At 45.0% G+C, this 16,037-nt stretch overlaps 1 pseudogene; it reads right to left on the bottom strand.

Annotated features, from left to right (window-relative positions):
- Nucleotides 1-1,342: 1,342 nt before the first annotated feature.
- LOC114276748 (GDSL esterase/lipase At2g23540 pseudogene) lies at nt 1,343-3,793 on the bottom strand (annotated as a pseudogene).
- Nucleotides 3,794-16,037: the final 12,244 nt, after the last annotated feature.

Genomic DNA, 16,037 nt, shown 5'->3' on the forward strand with positions numbered 1-16,037 from the left:
GGTTATGCTATATGTGTTAGTGGTTATGAGATATGTGGGTAATGGTTATGAGCAAAGTGGTGTCAAAGGGTATTTGGTTATGCTATATGTGTTAGTGGTTATGAGATATGTGGGTAATGGTTATGAGCAAAGTGGTGTCAAAGGGTATTTGGTTATGCTATATGTGTTAGTGGTTATGAGATATGTGGGTAATGGTTATGAGCAAAGTGATGTCAAAGGGTGTTTGGTTATGCTATATGTGTTAGTGGTTTTGAGATATGTGAGTACTGGTTATGAGCAAAGTGGTGTCAAATGGTGTGGTTATGCTATATGTATTAATGGTTATGAGTTATGAGACATTGGTTATGTGACTAGTAGTTATGAGATATGTGATGTTGGTTATTAGATATGTGACTAGTAGTTATGAGATATGTGATGTTGGCTATGGTCAAAGTGGTGTGGTTATGAGCAAAAATGTGTTAATTATAAGATATGTGATTAGTGGTTATGAGATATGTGATGTTGGTTATGACAAAAAGGTCATGGTTACGAGATATGTGAATAGTGGTTATGAAATATGTGATGTTGGTTATGACTCAAAGGGACTAATTATGACATGTGGTTATAATTTATGTGGGTAGTAGTCATGAGATATGTGATCAATGGTTATGAGATATGTGATATTTGTTATGATCAAAGTGGTGTTGGTTATGAGATATGTCATTATGATTATGAAATATGTGATATTAGTTATGAACAAAATGGTGTTGGTCATGAGATGTGGTTATGAAATATGTGATATTAGTTATGAATAAAATGGTATTGATTATGAGATGTGGTTATGACTAAGTTATGATCAATTTAATGATGCGGCTCAATCCTAGCCATTGATTTTTTGTGTACCGTACATTTTTTGAACAAAATGTACCATAGACTTTCCTCGAATTTAATGTACTTTATTTATTTTTTTGGTCATAAAATTAAGTTTTTTGAGAATCTCAAGCCAAATGCTTAGACGCCCGTGGATGTTACAATTTTACTAAGTATTTTGCACTAACTTTTAATGTCTTCAGCTAAGTTTTTTTTTAAAAAAATTAAATTAAAATTAAAAACAAAATAACACTAGGAGCACTGACACTCTTATTAACAATTTTGCTAACACACTTTCAATCTTTACTAATATACTCACCATACCATAAGAAGTTGAAAACTTGAAACATATATTGCTGTTAATCGTTAAATAAATCCACATTCAATGAAGCCTTGATTATAGAAGTACATTCACTATTCAACATAAATTCTTCAAAGGAGGAGGGGGGCAAACTGCAGACAGGCACACAACTTCGAAGAAAATTACAACATCTCAGAGATCTCGGAGTTGTCGAATGTTCATCAGAGACACGTATTTGTGGTCTCCTCCGATAAGTTGTTTGGCAATGATAACGTTGGCAGCATCACTGGGATGGTAAGGATACCAGAACACGTGCTTGTCGCGGTCAGAGCACATGCTTGATTGTGGTCCGCATGGAACAATCCCGGCAAATTGGCCTCCATTTCCACAACATGCCCTACTTGCTGTTGTGAATCCGGCATGGTTTCAATAATATTGCTCAATGTTAGTAAAATGCTCACCATATGTGGCATAGTTTTTGATGAGTTCCATAACTAGATCATACACGTTTGCATGAACAAATGTGGCTCCAGGGAGGTTGTCATTTAGCTCAGCTAGCAGATCCTTTAATCGAGCATTGTACTGAAGAGCCAGCTTATTAGGCAATTCAACACACTCATCTTCATTTAGTTGATTGATTGTCTTCCGATAGGGAATGCAACCAATTGGTCCAACATTTCCCACTATAAACTTCCTCGCATCTAATTTATATAGTCTCTGTCATCAACATAAATATGTCACAAAATTAACTATAAGATAAGATATGTGTAACAAGTCACAGCAGAGATGGCAACGGCGGGGTGGAGGAGGGCGGGTATCAGTGGGATGATGGTTATTTTATAATTTAAAAATCATGATATTAAGAAAAGAAAAATGCTAAAAATAGCCCTAAGAGCTCCTGTTACTGTTAGAAAAGAGTAATGCTAGAGACCCCAAATATTTTACCAAAAGTTTTATCAAATGTCTCACATAGGTGTGGGACCCATACAATGTGGGTCCCATGTGGGTCCCACACCCATGTGAGACATTTGGTAAAACTTTTGGTAGAATTTTTGGGACCTCTAGCATTTTTGTATTCTAAATCTTGATAGTTTAATATGTCAAATTTAAATTTGTCTTTGGCATTGTCATGATATTAACTAACAGATACTCTTAAATGACAAGTCCAACTTAATTTTCTAGAGTTCACTAAATTTGAGACAATTTAAGATCTCAAATTATTGCACTGCTTGAAGGATTTAGAATAACTCAATTAACCTAGCTAGAACCATGTCATCATAAGACAGAGTAAAATGAAATGACTTTTAACCAAACAAAAAACCAACCACATAACATAGCCATACAAATAAGAGATAAGTAGACTAAGGAAAATGTCTCGTAACTCAAATTTTGTGACTTAAAAGTGGCTCAAATGGCCAAAACGACGTCGTTTTGGCCATTTTTATGTTGTTCTGTATTCAAAACGACGTCGTTTTGGTCATTTGAGCCACTTTTGAGCCACAAAATTTGAGTTACGTAGCATTGTCGGTAAACTAATGAACCAGCACACTAATTCCTTCTAAAGCCTAGCCTAGCCAAATCGGAAAAGGGCTCTGTTCGGCTGAGTTTTCAAAAATTATTTTCTCAATTTTTTTTTAAAAAAAAATTAAAATTAGTTTGACAAAAATTAAACACCAACAAAGATATTTTGGAACTTTAAAGAGAAAATTATATTCCAGCCATTGTAAATCTTCAAATTTAGGTGGAAAAATAAAAGATGGGCTGTTTACAAAAAGAGAATGGAAAAGTCGATCCATTGGCAACACCTTGGGCAACCTTATAAAGCGAGAAAGTAAGCCCACGGCCTTGTTTCCTTAGAGGCCTGGTTTCAAATTGGTTGCCAATAACGGGCCAACAGAGGTATGAGTTGTTGATAATAATAATAATAATAATAATAATAATAATAATAATAAATCCTCTCCAAACAAGCGTATCATGCCATGCCAATTATATCGAGTAATGATTCATATTATAAATATTATTTTTTACATTTGTGTATATTATTTTTTTTAATTTTTAATTTTTAATTTTTTATAACCTTCCTGATTAACTGTGGGGGTTTTCATTTACACCTAAAAAAATATTAAGTACGCCCAAATAAAAGTTTAAATTTTGAGTTCTTATTATACCTTAATACAAATTTACTAATAAGGCTACACATTAAATCTTAAAATAAAAAATATATTTTTTATAACCTTTCTGTTTTGAAGCCTGAATATGTTCTGATTTAAATACTGGATCCTAACTTGTGCTGGATATCATTCATAAAACCCCTTTACTTTGTTATTATTTACTGGGCTTTCGCTCACAGTTTATATTATGTATGTAGGTGAGCCGGCACATGACCAGGGCCAGAGTTGACAGCCTCCTGTTTTGTTTTTGTCAGCCAACTGTAATGCCTCCCGAGGAGGTTCCGAATGAAACCTAAAGTCATGACTGTTTTTTTTGTATTCATGCTAGTCTTTGTGTATGCTCTACAAAGTCAGATCTTGGAAAGTACATTCTGTAAATACCTTGTAAATATTGTGTATCTGGATTGGCATGTTTATGTATATATAAATAATTCTTGAAATATTCTGTCCCACGTACGTTATCACAGCTCATTGGACCTTGTCTATTTTATATTATTGCTTCCGCAGCCCCTTATTATTTGATAACCTGTTCAGAGGCCTTTGGTAATCCACGGGTTACTGGCCGGTTACGGTGCTAAACCTATAGGGACGGGTTTGGGTCTTGACACCTAGTTTGAGAAGGTTGCCTATGATGGGAAGTGAGGTTGGTCCGGGTGGGATTTTGGGGTTTGGTTGGTCTTACAAGTGAAATGAGGGCTCTGAGGAGTGTGAAGGTTAACAATAGATACAAAACCAAGCTCAAGAAATCCATTGTCTCCAATGTTTTCCTAGGTGATTGGGATTTTTCTTGGTTCATCTATCCTTCTATAACTTTCTCTTATATAGTGTACGGGTAGGAAATATTTGACACCACCCGTACTTCTCGCGTCCAAGCTGTGTCTTCCTCCGATCGTCCTGCGGACACAACGAAGGTGAGCTACCCGGCGGTGTGTTGCCGAAAAACCCCTCCGACGGTCAAGTTAGCACACACTCTCAGAGAAAGGGAAAAGAGAGAGAGAGAGGGTAAATCACAATGAGTATCTCTCACTAGATAATGTTCCATCTTCAACATGGGGGGTGCAGTCCTATTTATATACTTTCAGCGCTCACCTCTGCGTCCATTCACATACTGATGCATGGAGCTCCTCTTCAATCACACTTTCCCACATGTCAACGCAAATCCAACTTAACACCACCTAATCTGACCGCCAAACAGCAATAGAGCGATCCGTGCTGAAAAACCCCTCCAGACCGTGTCACTTAACGAAACAAGCAGTGCTCCTCACCAAGCTCCATTATGACCGATCTTAGCAGCACTCCATCATAACCGAGCTCCTGCTAAGCTAGGCCGGTGTGTGGAGGACCTAGCGCGCTGAGCAGAACGTGCGGACAATAGAACCCGGCTAACGGAGCATCATCTCGACCAAATGGGCCCAGGACTCCAACCGTGCGAACTAACCTTGGATTGGCCCAAGCTAGCTCGGCCCAAACACGTACGGTCCAGGCTAGCTCGGTCCAAACACGCTCGGTCCTCTCAGGCAGCACATTACCACGGCCTAAGCTAGATTATGAATCTTCCTCTCAATTGCTCCTTAATTCCGTCCGCGCTAGCGTGACTGGGATTATTCGATCCAACCGGGGTCACTCATCTGCCCGGCTTTAATTTGCAAGACATTAATTGCACTAATCCCAATGCCCGGCCTCTGGACTTGCTCGGTCGGTGCCTCGACTCGCCAACATGTCTCTTCAGTACTGACCTCGCCATCATTATGGACACGCATCCTTCACTCATTGGCCTCGAATAGCCAACCCAGCCACCTCTTCACATTCGAATTTTGGCGCTTCTTTTTCTCCTCTATGCATATTGTTTGCCCCTTCCTCTTTCTTCCTTATTGTTTGTCCTTCTCCTCAGACAACCCAGCGACTCAAATCTACAGTGTAACCCCCTCTACCAAACACTATTCTTGCCCACATCACAGCATTCATTTGGTGGATTAGGCATTGCTGTTGACGCTCAGGAGTGTTTCTGCGCTTGTGGATCCGATTCTCGCCTCCAAACCTGTAAGTTCTTCGAATCTCTTCATTGTTCTTTATTTGATACTCATACTTTCTAGGCCTGTGATCGTCATAGTTGAGTTTAGGGCACGATAGCAGTAGGTTTTAGGATGTAGCCCCCCAAAAACCACCTCTGCCCTTTCTCCCTCAACTGTTCTTCATTTTCTGTGATGAACACGTGAGGAACTGGGGCAGACCGGGCTTCTGGACCTCATTTGATCTCAAAAAATAATAAAATCGAGCAAGTTGGAAGTTTGTGAGACGGGTGGGAATCTAATCAGAAAGCTTAACCGCTCGAGCGGGCTAATATCTAGTCCGCTCGAGCCGCCGAGCTTCTAGGTGCACAGTAGTGACTGAGGTACTACTACACTTCCTGTGACCGAGCTAAAACCGAGCTCATTTGCGCGACCGCGCTACCACTTACACTTGGCTTTTACTGCAGAGTCCTAGGGGACCAGAAACCATCACTGAGGCTCTCAAAGGCCGAGTAGCCATCATATGAAAGTTTTGCCAAACCAACATAGCCGTGCTAAAACCAGTCGGCTTCACACGGGGAGTTACCACTTCCTCGTTAACACACCGGGTGCATTAGCCGTGTTCCGGGAGGAATATGGCATCCCTGCCGATGTCCACCTTGAGCTCAGCGTAGAGGACACCACCCTATGGGGTAGATTAGACCAATGCCCCTTCACCGTGCTTTCCATAATAGAGGGCGGCCTACGTTTCCCGGTCTAGCCCTTGATGTGTGAGTTCTTGAGGCGCACCGGGCTAGCGCCAACGCAAGTTTCAACAAACACCTTCAGAATAATAAATGGGGTAGCCGAGCTAAACAATCGGCTTGGCTTGAACCTAGGGCTAGCCGAGATTTTGCGCCAATACACCCTGTGCCATACAGGCGACAGGCTTAATTATTATTTGAAGATTAGACCAGGCAAAGAAAAGCTTATGATCGGCACCCCGGATAAAGATATGCATGACAATGACTTTTTCTAGGTATCAAGGAATTAGGAGACGGCTGATGCGCCCGGCTGGTACATTAGCAAGAACTTCGGTTCGACATGTAAGCCGTGCTCATTGACCGGTCCAATTATTTTCCATTATAATCTTGTACTAATTGCTCTTTTCCTTGCAGCTATCGAAGCCTTGCAAGCAAATTATTTCAACCCTAACGAGGCCTTCATCAAAGTTGTGTTGCGGTATCGTGACCGAGATTGTCGCGACCTTCTCGGTTACGTGCCGAGCTATCGATACATGGCACCTCGCAGAAGCAAAGTCATAGACTTTCTACGGGCACCATCACCTCCGCCTGATCCAACACTACCGGACATCCCCTTAATCCGGCTAACCGAGGAAGAAGAAATGGCCAAATGGAGCCGTATCAAGAACCTCATCACCGCCATATCTACCGAGTTGCCTAGCATCCCCCCTCGCGCGTCGATTGCCGGTCAATCATTTGGGATCGTGATCGCCCTGGCATCGACCGCTACGGCCCAGGCTAGCAAGGAAAGCCACCAAGCAGGAAAGAGACCTCAGTCTGCTGACCCATCTGCCGAGCTTGCAGCTGAACTGAGCACTGAGCAACCAGCGGTGGCCTTAGAGCCAACTCCCCTATGATAGCCGCAGTTGAAGCACCGCGGTAAGGAGATCCCGGCTAACGCCTTGGTCAAAGGCGATAAAGAGCATCTCCTAGCTTTTGACCTAACGAAAGCATTGCTCCTGCCGAGCGACATCACCGGCAGCGACCACGTGCCCGACACCTGCCTCGTGGAGTCCTCGGTTAAGTCTATGACCTGGGTAAGAACTCTGTAACTTCCTCAAATTTGTTAAGTGTTTGCATGGCTAGTCCTCTTCTGATCTAAACTCTAACACGTCCTCTTACAGGCCATCCAGAAGCAACATCTTGTGATGGACCGGATTCATAGACTCTGGTAAAAGGTGACCGACACCACCAGCCAGGTCGAGTACCTTCAAACCGAGCTGGGATGGTCAAAGGCTTCTTTGGAGATTGCAAATGCTGACAACTCCAAATTGCTCGGCCAACTTGGATCTGCCGAGAAGGAAAGAGACGCTTTTCGGGCCGAACTGGAAGCGTTAAAGCGATCAAAGAAAGATGAAGTGGACGAGGCAACCAATCAAGGTTTCAAGGAGGCTGAAGACAGCTACACCAAGCAAGTCGAGGCCACCAAGGACATATTCTTCAAGTTTGGCTGGAAGGCTGCTTGTGAACAGCTCGGCCAAGGATCTGGAACTGAGATGTTTACCTCTCCACCCGTTGCCTTTCTACTAGCCTACATGGTGCCATACGCAAACGACATCTTCAGTGCATTGCAAGCGGAGACCAATGAGGAAGGCGGACATGACGCCGAGGAGGATGCCGAGGAAGAAAACCACCCTAAGGAGGCAGACCAGGTGGAGTCGGGCACCGAAGAAATCTCCTCCGTGGTTGATCTGGAGGCTGCTGCAGAGGGCACTGGTGACGATTTCGCCGACCTTTCCCCTTTGGTGTAGCTCAGTATTATTATTATTAATTTTTTTTGTTTTGTCTTTTTGGTATGTAACCGGGCTACTCGCCCCACCACATGTACTTCATTTCTTCAGCAATGAAAAGGGTTCGTTTTGCTTATACTCTTGTAATGTGCTGATATTGTTAATTTTTCAGCCGTACTATTTCTGCCAGGTGAGAAAAGTATCTCAGCCAAAAATCCTTAATTCATTTCTTCGATAAAAGTGGATGGAATTGAACAACCCGTGAACACAAGCCGAGATAAACATCTTGGTAGCAACGGTAAAATAAATCATTAGTTCCTCTAGCCGAGACAAAACATCTTGGGAAAACACCAACTCGGTTAGCCGAGGTATAACACAAGAGTTGAGTACATCATCAACTTCTCTAGCCGGGGTAGCTCATCTTGGCTAGAGTCTTTGAGTTGGGTAAATCACCAACACTTTTAGCCGGGGTAAAACATCTCGGCTAAAAACACAGGAGTTGAGCACATTATCAACTTTTTTTAGCCGGGGTATATTATCTCGACTAGAGCCTTTGAGTTAGGCAAATCGCCAACTCTTTTAGCCGGGGTAAAACATCTCGGCTAGAATCACAAGAGGTGAGCACATCATCAACTCCTCTAGCGGGGTAACTCATCTCGGCTAGAGTCTTTGAGTTGGGCAAATCACCAACACTTTTAGCCGGGGTAAAACATCTCGGCTAGAGCCTTCGAATTAGGCAAATCACCAACTCTTTTAGCTGGGGTAAACCATCTCGGCTAAAAACACAAGAGTAGGCCCCTCAGTCATTACATTACAACAAATTTCTTCAGCAAAGATAATTCTTTTTTATTACATTGGCAAAAAGAGTATTACATTCAGAAGTATAAGGAAAACAAGTCCATCCACAAAAACTACATAAAAAAAGACAAATACTAAAAATAGTACAGTTTGAGGTTAGCCGCATTCCATGGCCGAGGTACGCCTTTGCCATCCAAGTCCTCTAAGTGGTATGCCCCCTTGCTCGCTAGATCGATTATCCTGTAAGACCCTTCCCAGTTTGCCCCTAGCTTGCTTTCGCTTGGCACCAGTGTGTTGCCCATCACCTTTCTTAAAACCCAGTCCCCGACTTTAAACGGTCTGGGATGCACCGTTTTGTTGTATTTTCTGGACAATTCTTATTGGTATGCGACCACGTGGATGAAAGCTTTTTCTCAGCGCTCGTCAACTATGTCCAATTCAAAGGCGATGGCTTCAGAATTCAACTCGGGCTCAAAACTTTCGCTGCGGATGGTGGGCATGCCGATTTCCAATGGGATGACCGCCTCCATGCCATATGCCAAGGCAAAAGGAGTTTCCCCAGTTGAACGTCTCAGGGTTGTTCGATATGCCCAGAGGACACTAGGGAGCTCCTTGGCCTATTTGCCTTTGGCCTTCTCCAACCTCTTCTTCAACCCATCCAGAATGATCTTGTTCGAAGCTTCAGCTTGGCTGTTAGACTGAGAGTAAGCCGGGGTGGAATTGTAAAATTTGATCTTCAAGTCCTCAAAAAATCCTCTAAACAGTCGCCCATCAAACTGGGTGCCATTATCAGATACCAAAGCCTTGGGGACGCTAAATCGTGTTACCACATTCTACCAAACAAACCGTTTGACATCTTTGTCTTTGATGGTCGCTAAGGGCTCAGGTTCAACCCATTTGGTGAAGTAATCTGTCACCGCAATGAAGAACTTCCGGTTGCCTGGCGCTGTTGGGAGTGGCCCCACTATGTCCAACCCCCACATTGCGAATGGCCAAGAACTTGTGAGGGGGAGAAGTTCTCTGGCTGGCTGGTGAATTTGGTGGGCGAATTTTTAGCATTTTTTGCACTTCCTAACATATTTTTGCCCGTCTGCCTGCATGCATGGCCATCAGTATCCTTGCAAAATAGCGCGGTAGGCCAAAGATCTCCCCCCGATACAATTGCCGCACATGCCTCATGGATCTCGTAAAGGAAAGCTTCCACGTTGTTTGGATGGACACACTTGAGGTACGGACTGGTGAATGACTTCTTATATAAAGCGCCAGATGGAGAGAGCCAAAACCGCTCTGACTTCACCCGGACTTTATGCGCTTCCTTTTTATCGGCCGGAAGGGTCCGTTCTTTCAGGAAAAGGGTAATAGAGTCCGTCTAAGAGGGGCCAAGCTCGACGCAGAGTACTTCTGGCTGCTCAGATTCATCAATACTAGGCCTTGGAAGAAACTCAATCAGGAGAGGACTGGGAGATGAACTGTTGACCATGGAAGCTACACCGGCTAACTCATCCGCATGGCCATTTTCTTCATGACCAATTTGTTGGACCCTTATTGCTTGGAATCGCTTGATGTGTTCTCTCACCAGAGCTTGGTACTTGGTCATTCTGTCATCTTTGGCTTCGTAGACCCTAGACACTTGGTTGACAATAAGTTGGGAATCGCCGTAAACCATCAGCTCGAATGTGCGCAACTAGAGTGCGCTCTTAAGCCCGACCAGTAGTGTCTCGTACTCAGCCTCATTGTTTGACGCAGGGAATCCAAGTGTGATGGAGTGTTCGATGGTCAAACCATCCAGCGAGATCAAAACAATGCCCAGCCCGGCGCCGTGACGATTTGAGGCTTTATCTACAAAAATTTTTCACATTTCATCGATGAAGAGTTTCCAACACTCTGAGGGGTCCTGGGACGGTTGAAAGTTGATGGGATCACGATCGCTCGATTGTTCGGCTTTAGGTTCGTTGCTGTCTATTTCAACGGACACGTCTTCATTCCCCCTCGGCGATACGGCATTGGACCCAACAGGTTGGTCTGTTATTCCCGAGTCCATCATCGCATTGCCAGGCTACAGTACTATTCCGACTGGAGGTTCTATGGACGGGAGCACAAGTTCCGTGTCACCAACATCGCCATGTGGCATGCTTGGTGAATTCCAGGCGAGAATTGAGCAACGAAATCTGCCAATGCTTGTGCTTTTATGGCCGTTCGGGGTTGAAACTTGACGTCGAATTGTCATAATTCGACTGCCCACTTCAGAATTCGACTGGAGAAATCCGCCCGCTCAAACAAGGCTTTTAGGGGGAATTCGGTTAACACGACGATTGTGTGAGCATGAAAGTAGTGTGCCAATTTCTTGGAGGCCATCATTATTGCCAAAACAAGTTTTTCCAGCGGCAAATACCTCGACTCTGCCGGTAGCAAGGTCTTGCTCACGTAAAATATAGGGAAATGCTGGATGCTTTCTAATCGGACAAGCACCGCACTAACTGTATGTTGAGAAACTACCAGATAAAGGTAAAGTTCTTCGTCGGGCTTGGGTGTCACCAATAATAAGGCGGAAGACAAATACGCCTTGAGCTCGGCCAAAGCCTTGTCATATTCATCGTCCCACAAAAACTTGGACTTCAAGGCTCGAAAGAAAGGGCGGCATCGATCTGATGACCGACTTATGAATCGGTTAAGCGCAGCTGCCATACCGGCTAGATGCTGCACGTCCTTTGTCGAGTTGGGCTGCTTTAATTCTTATATGGCTTTGATTTGTGAGGGGTCCGTTTTGATGCCTCGGTTTGTGACTAGGAAGCCCAAGAATTTCTCGGATCCCATGCCGAAGGCACATTTTGACGCATTCAGGCGTAGCTTGTGTTGTTTAAGAATGGCGAACATCTCGGCTAGGTCGGATAAGTGGTCAGCCTGCTGCCTGCTTTTGAACACCATGTCATCGATGTAAGCCTCCATCGTCCGGCCTAACAAATGAGCGAACATTTTGGTCACCATCCTTTGGAAATTCTTCAAACCAAAAGGCATGACTCGATAGCAGAATAGTCCCCTTTGGGTGGTGAAAGAGGTTATCTCGCGGTCGGGAGCATGCATGGCGATCTGGTGATAACCGCGATAGGCATCCAAGAAACTGAGCCTGCTATGCCCGGCCGTAAGATCCACTAACTGGTCTATTCTGGGCTGAGGAAAGCTATCTTTGGGGCAAGCCCGGTTGACCGTCTTGTAATCAATGCAAACTCGCCCCTTCTCATTCTTCTTGGGCACTACGATCGTGTTTGAAACCCACCGAGGGTAGTGCACGTCCTTGATGGCCCTAGCTTCTAGCAGCTTCCTCACTTCCTCTGCCACTACCTCGATATGATGAAGGGTCGATCTCCTTGTTCTTTGGACGACAGGGCGTGCATTCGGGAAAACATTAAGTTGGTGGCAAATAAAGCTTGGATCAACACCAGGCATGTCGTATGGCATCCATGCAAAGATTTCGATATTCGCCATCAAGAATTCTACCATCTCGGTTCTTTCCTGGGCAATCAGGTTTGATCCTAGCAAAAAGAACTAGTTAGAACTTTCTGTGTCGATCCGTACTTCCACTAACTCCTCAACAGCCTTTTCCTCGGCTCTGGTGCCCACGTCATCAAGGACACTTTGGTCTCCTAGACCTTCGATCATTTGAACGAAGCCTTTGGCAGCTCGGCTCCCGTTCATCGCCACGAAACACTGTTTCGACATGACTTGATCGCCCTACATCTCCTCAACTTCCCCCATAGCCAAGGGGAACCTCATAACCTGGTGGTAGGTTGACGCTACCGCCTGTATAGCGTGAAGCCATCCCCTACTGAGGATCAGATTTTATGTGGACGGCACCTTCAATACCCAGAACTCCACTTGCTTAACCACGGATTCGGCTTTGACCGGTAAGATTATCTTTCCCATCGGCCACTCCGGTTGTGAGTTGAAACCAACTAGTGGCGAAGTTGCCGGAGCCAAGTCTGTATCCCGGAGTTTGAGCTGCTTGAAGGCGTCATAATACATGATCTCAACCGAGCTATCTTAGTCGATCAAGATGCGCTTGACATCGAAGTCTCTGATGCGAAGGGTGACTACTAAGGCATCATTGTGCGGCGCTTGAATACGCTCAAGGTCCGTACTTGAGAAGCTAATCACATTTTTCTCATTGGTCTTGCCCCTCTTGATCGTGGGCTGGACTGACAAAACTTCCTTCATATGTTCAGCCTTTTTGATCATCTCTTGGAGCTCGCAAACCCGCGCCGGCTCCACAATACCGTGGATCACATAAACCACTCCTTGGGGGGGCGCCTCAAGGTCATCCGAACCATTTGGTACAGCCGGGGTGTGGTGCGTGGCTCTAACGCCCCCGTCAATGTAAAAGCCTAAATGGCCGGCTGCGACTAACTCCTCCAAGTGTTGCTTTCAGGGCAAACAGTCCTCCGTCTGGTGCCCTCACTCCCTATGAAATGTGCCACGGTACTGCGGATTAAAGCCCTTTTGTGCATCGCCTAACTTAGCGGGAAACCGGACGTAATCCTCGTCGCGGATCTCACTAAGTATACGATAAATTGGAATCTTAAATGCCGTGGTGACGCCCGTCCCAGTGTTCAACTTTTTGTTTGCATCAGCTATGTCATCGCGGGGATATTCCGCTTGGTCATTGCGGCGACCTCTACCCCAGTTTCTGCGATTTGGACCACGGTCAGATTCCCCCGCACGGTCATTTGGACGGTTCGTCTCCTACCCGACCGCGTGTACCTTGCCAGCCACCCTTTTGTCTGTTGCCACCGAATTCGTCTTCGGAGTGGACGCCGCCGCCGCATCCTCTACTCGGATGTGCTCATTGATGCGTTGCATGAGTTGCCCCATGGAAGTCAGTTGGTTCATTGTGAACGAGTCCCTCAGTCTATGTCCGATCGGGAGACCGCGCTTATATTGGGTGATTGTGAGGTTGATCGGGCAATCTAGAATCTCATTAAAGGTCTCCCAATACCTGGCGTTATATGCTTTGAGGGTGTCGCTCGACTTCATTTTGACGCTCAGGAGGTGGTCCACTTCCTTTGGCGTTTTGGTGTTAGTTTTGAATCGAGTTACGAATGCTTCCGCCAACTGCTGCCACCTTTCAATGCTCTCCTCCGGAAGCCTCTCAAACCATTTCAAGCCCAACTCGCCCAAACTTGATGGGAAAATAAGGCACATGAGAGCGTCATTACGCTTGTGTCCGGCCATGACCTGCCGGAAGTGGCTCATGTACATGTACGGATCGGTTTTTCCATCATAAATCGTAAACTTGGGTTGGTGAAAGCCCGCTAGGAGAGGTGTGGTCTCTATCTCAAGGGAGAAGTGGGTGGTGCTCAGTCTCGCCAAATCTGTGTCCAGAAGGACAGGCACGGCTGAACGGGGCGGTGGCATTATGACCTCCTCACTGGCGTGACCTCCGTAGGACATCCGCTGTAGTGCTGGCACCTTTTGAACCTCTCGTCGACGAGCTCGTTCCTTTAAGACATCTCTCAAGTCCTCTGAACGAATGGAGTAGGAATATCTCGACGGACGTGAGGGATGGTAGGTACTATCTTGCGTGCTAGACTTTTCTGCAGGAGTGTCTGAGTCTCCAACCCTATAGCTTCTGGTGATAGAAAGGGAGGGCGTGTGCCGCTGGCTCTGGCTGCCTGAGTGACGGGGTTGGGTGCGCTCACTGTGGTCTCCCACTCCAGCAACATCCATCCCTTTGACCTGCTGTTTGAGAGGTTCCATCTCTACCGCCATTCTCTGGATGACAACGTCTTGGTCCCTCAACTTGTGCTCCAAGCGTCGAGCGTGCGACTCTCTTCGCCGCCAATGTTCGTCTGGGCTCCGCGAGTGACCAAAGCTTTTGGCGAGCTTATCACGTGCATCTCTTGGAAGACCTCCCGGGGAAGTTTCCAGGTTCGCCATATTCGGAATGGCAGGAAGTCCGTCTCTCCGTCGGACTGACTCTGGGGTGACACCGTTGATGGCAGACAATGGCACTTCGTCGTTGTTTGCCATGAAGAGTGACCCGATGAGCTTGGAGGGCAAGGTTATGTCTGCTCAAAAGTTGTTCCCACAGACGACACCAATTGTACGGGAAGGAAATATTTGACACCACCTGTACTCCTCACGTCCAAGCTGTGTCTTCCTCCGATCGTCCTGTGGACACAACGAAGGTGAGCTACCCGGCGATGTGTTGTCGGAAAACCCCTCCGACGATCAAGTTAGCGCACACTCTCAGAGAAAGGAAAAAGAGAGAGAGAGAGGGTAAATCACAATGAGTATCTCTCACTAGATGATGTTTCATCCCCAGCATGGGGGGTGCAGTCCTGTTTATATACTTTCAACGCTCACCTCTGCGTCCATTCACATGCTGACGAGTGGAGCTCCTCTCCAATCGCACTTTCCTACATGTCAACGCAAATCCAGCTCAACACCACCTAATCCGAACGCCAAATGGCAATGGAGCGATCCGGCAGTCCGGCGACGCTACCCCGGCCTTCTAGACCATGTCACTTAACGAAACAAGCAGTGCTCCTCACCGAGCTCCATTACGACCGAGCTTAGCAGCACTCCGTCATGACCGAGCTCCTGCTAAGCTAGGTCGGTATGCGGAGGACCTAGCGCGCCGAGTAGAACGTGCGGACAATAGAACCCGGCTAACAGAGCATCATCTCGGCCAAATAGGCCCAGGACTCTAACTGTGCGAGCTAACCCTGGATCGGCCCAGGCTAGCTCGACCCAAACATGCTCGGTCCTCTCAGGCCAGACATTACCACGGCCCAAGCTAGATTATGAATCTCCCTCTCATATAGTACTATGACAAGCCATCTATCCTTGTATAACCAATTAGATTTAATTAATGGGTCACTATAATTTTTTAAAAATTTAATTCTAGTTTAGAGTTTATGAGTTTAACTCTTTTTAAGGGGAAGTTGAATTATGATACAAGTATTTAGTGCTTTGTAAAGGTAAAGAGACAAACTTTCATTAAGACTAATTTAACAATTAATAATTGACTTCCGTAGATAAAAAAAATAAATAAATAAAATAATAATAAAAAAAGCCATCTTACGTTGTACTATGAAAAAGCTTTTTGACAACAAATAGTAAATGAATGAAGTATCCAATTTGGATTCAGACTTGTTTGGTGACAGCTATATTAAAATAAAAATAAAAAAGTGATTCATACCTTTAATTTCTAGATAATTTGGATTCAGACTTGTATATATTAAAACAAAAAAATATATATGATTCATACCTTTTGTTTGTAGACATTTTTCTAAGTTGAAAAAACTAAAATTGTAAATAAGGTTCCGTTTGGGAAGAAAAAAGTCATGTTTTTTGACTAAAATAGGCACAAAAAATAAAATAGACCTTTTAATCTAATA

The sequence above is a fragment of the Camellia sinensis genome, chromosome 3 (assembly GCF_055761805.1).
Source record: "Camellia sinensis isolate YWXY chromosome 3, ASM5576180v1, whole genome shotgun sequence".
Taxonomy (NCBI): Eukaryota; Viridiplantae; Streptophyta; class Magnoliopsida; order Ericales; family Theaceae; genus Camellia; species Camellia sinensis.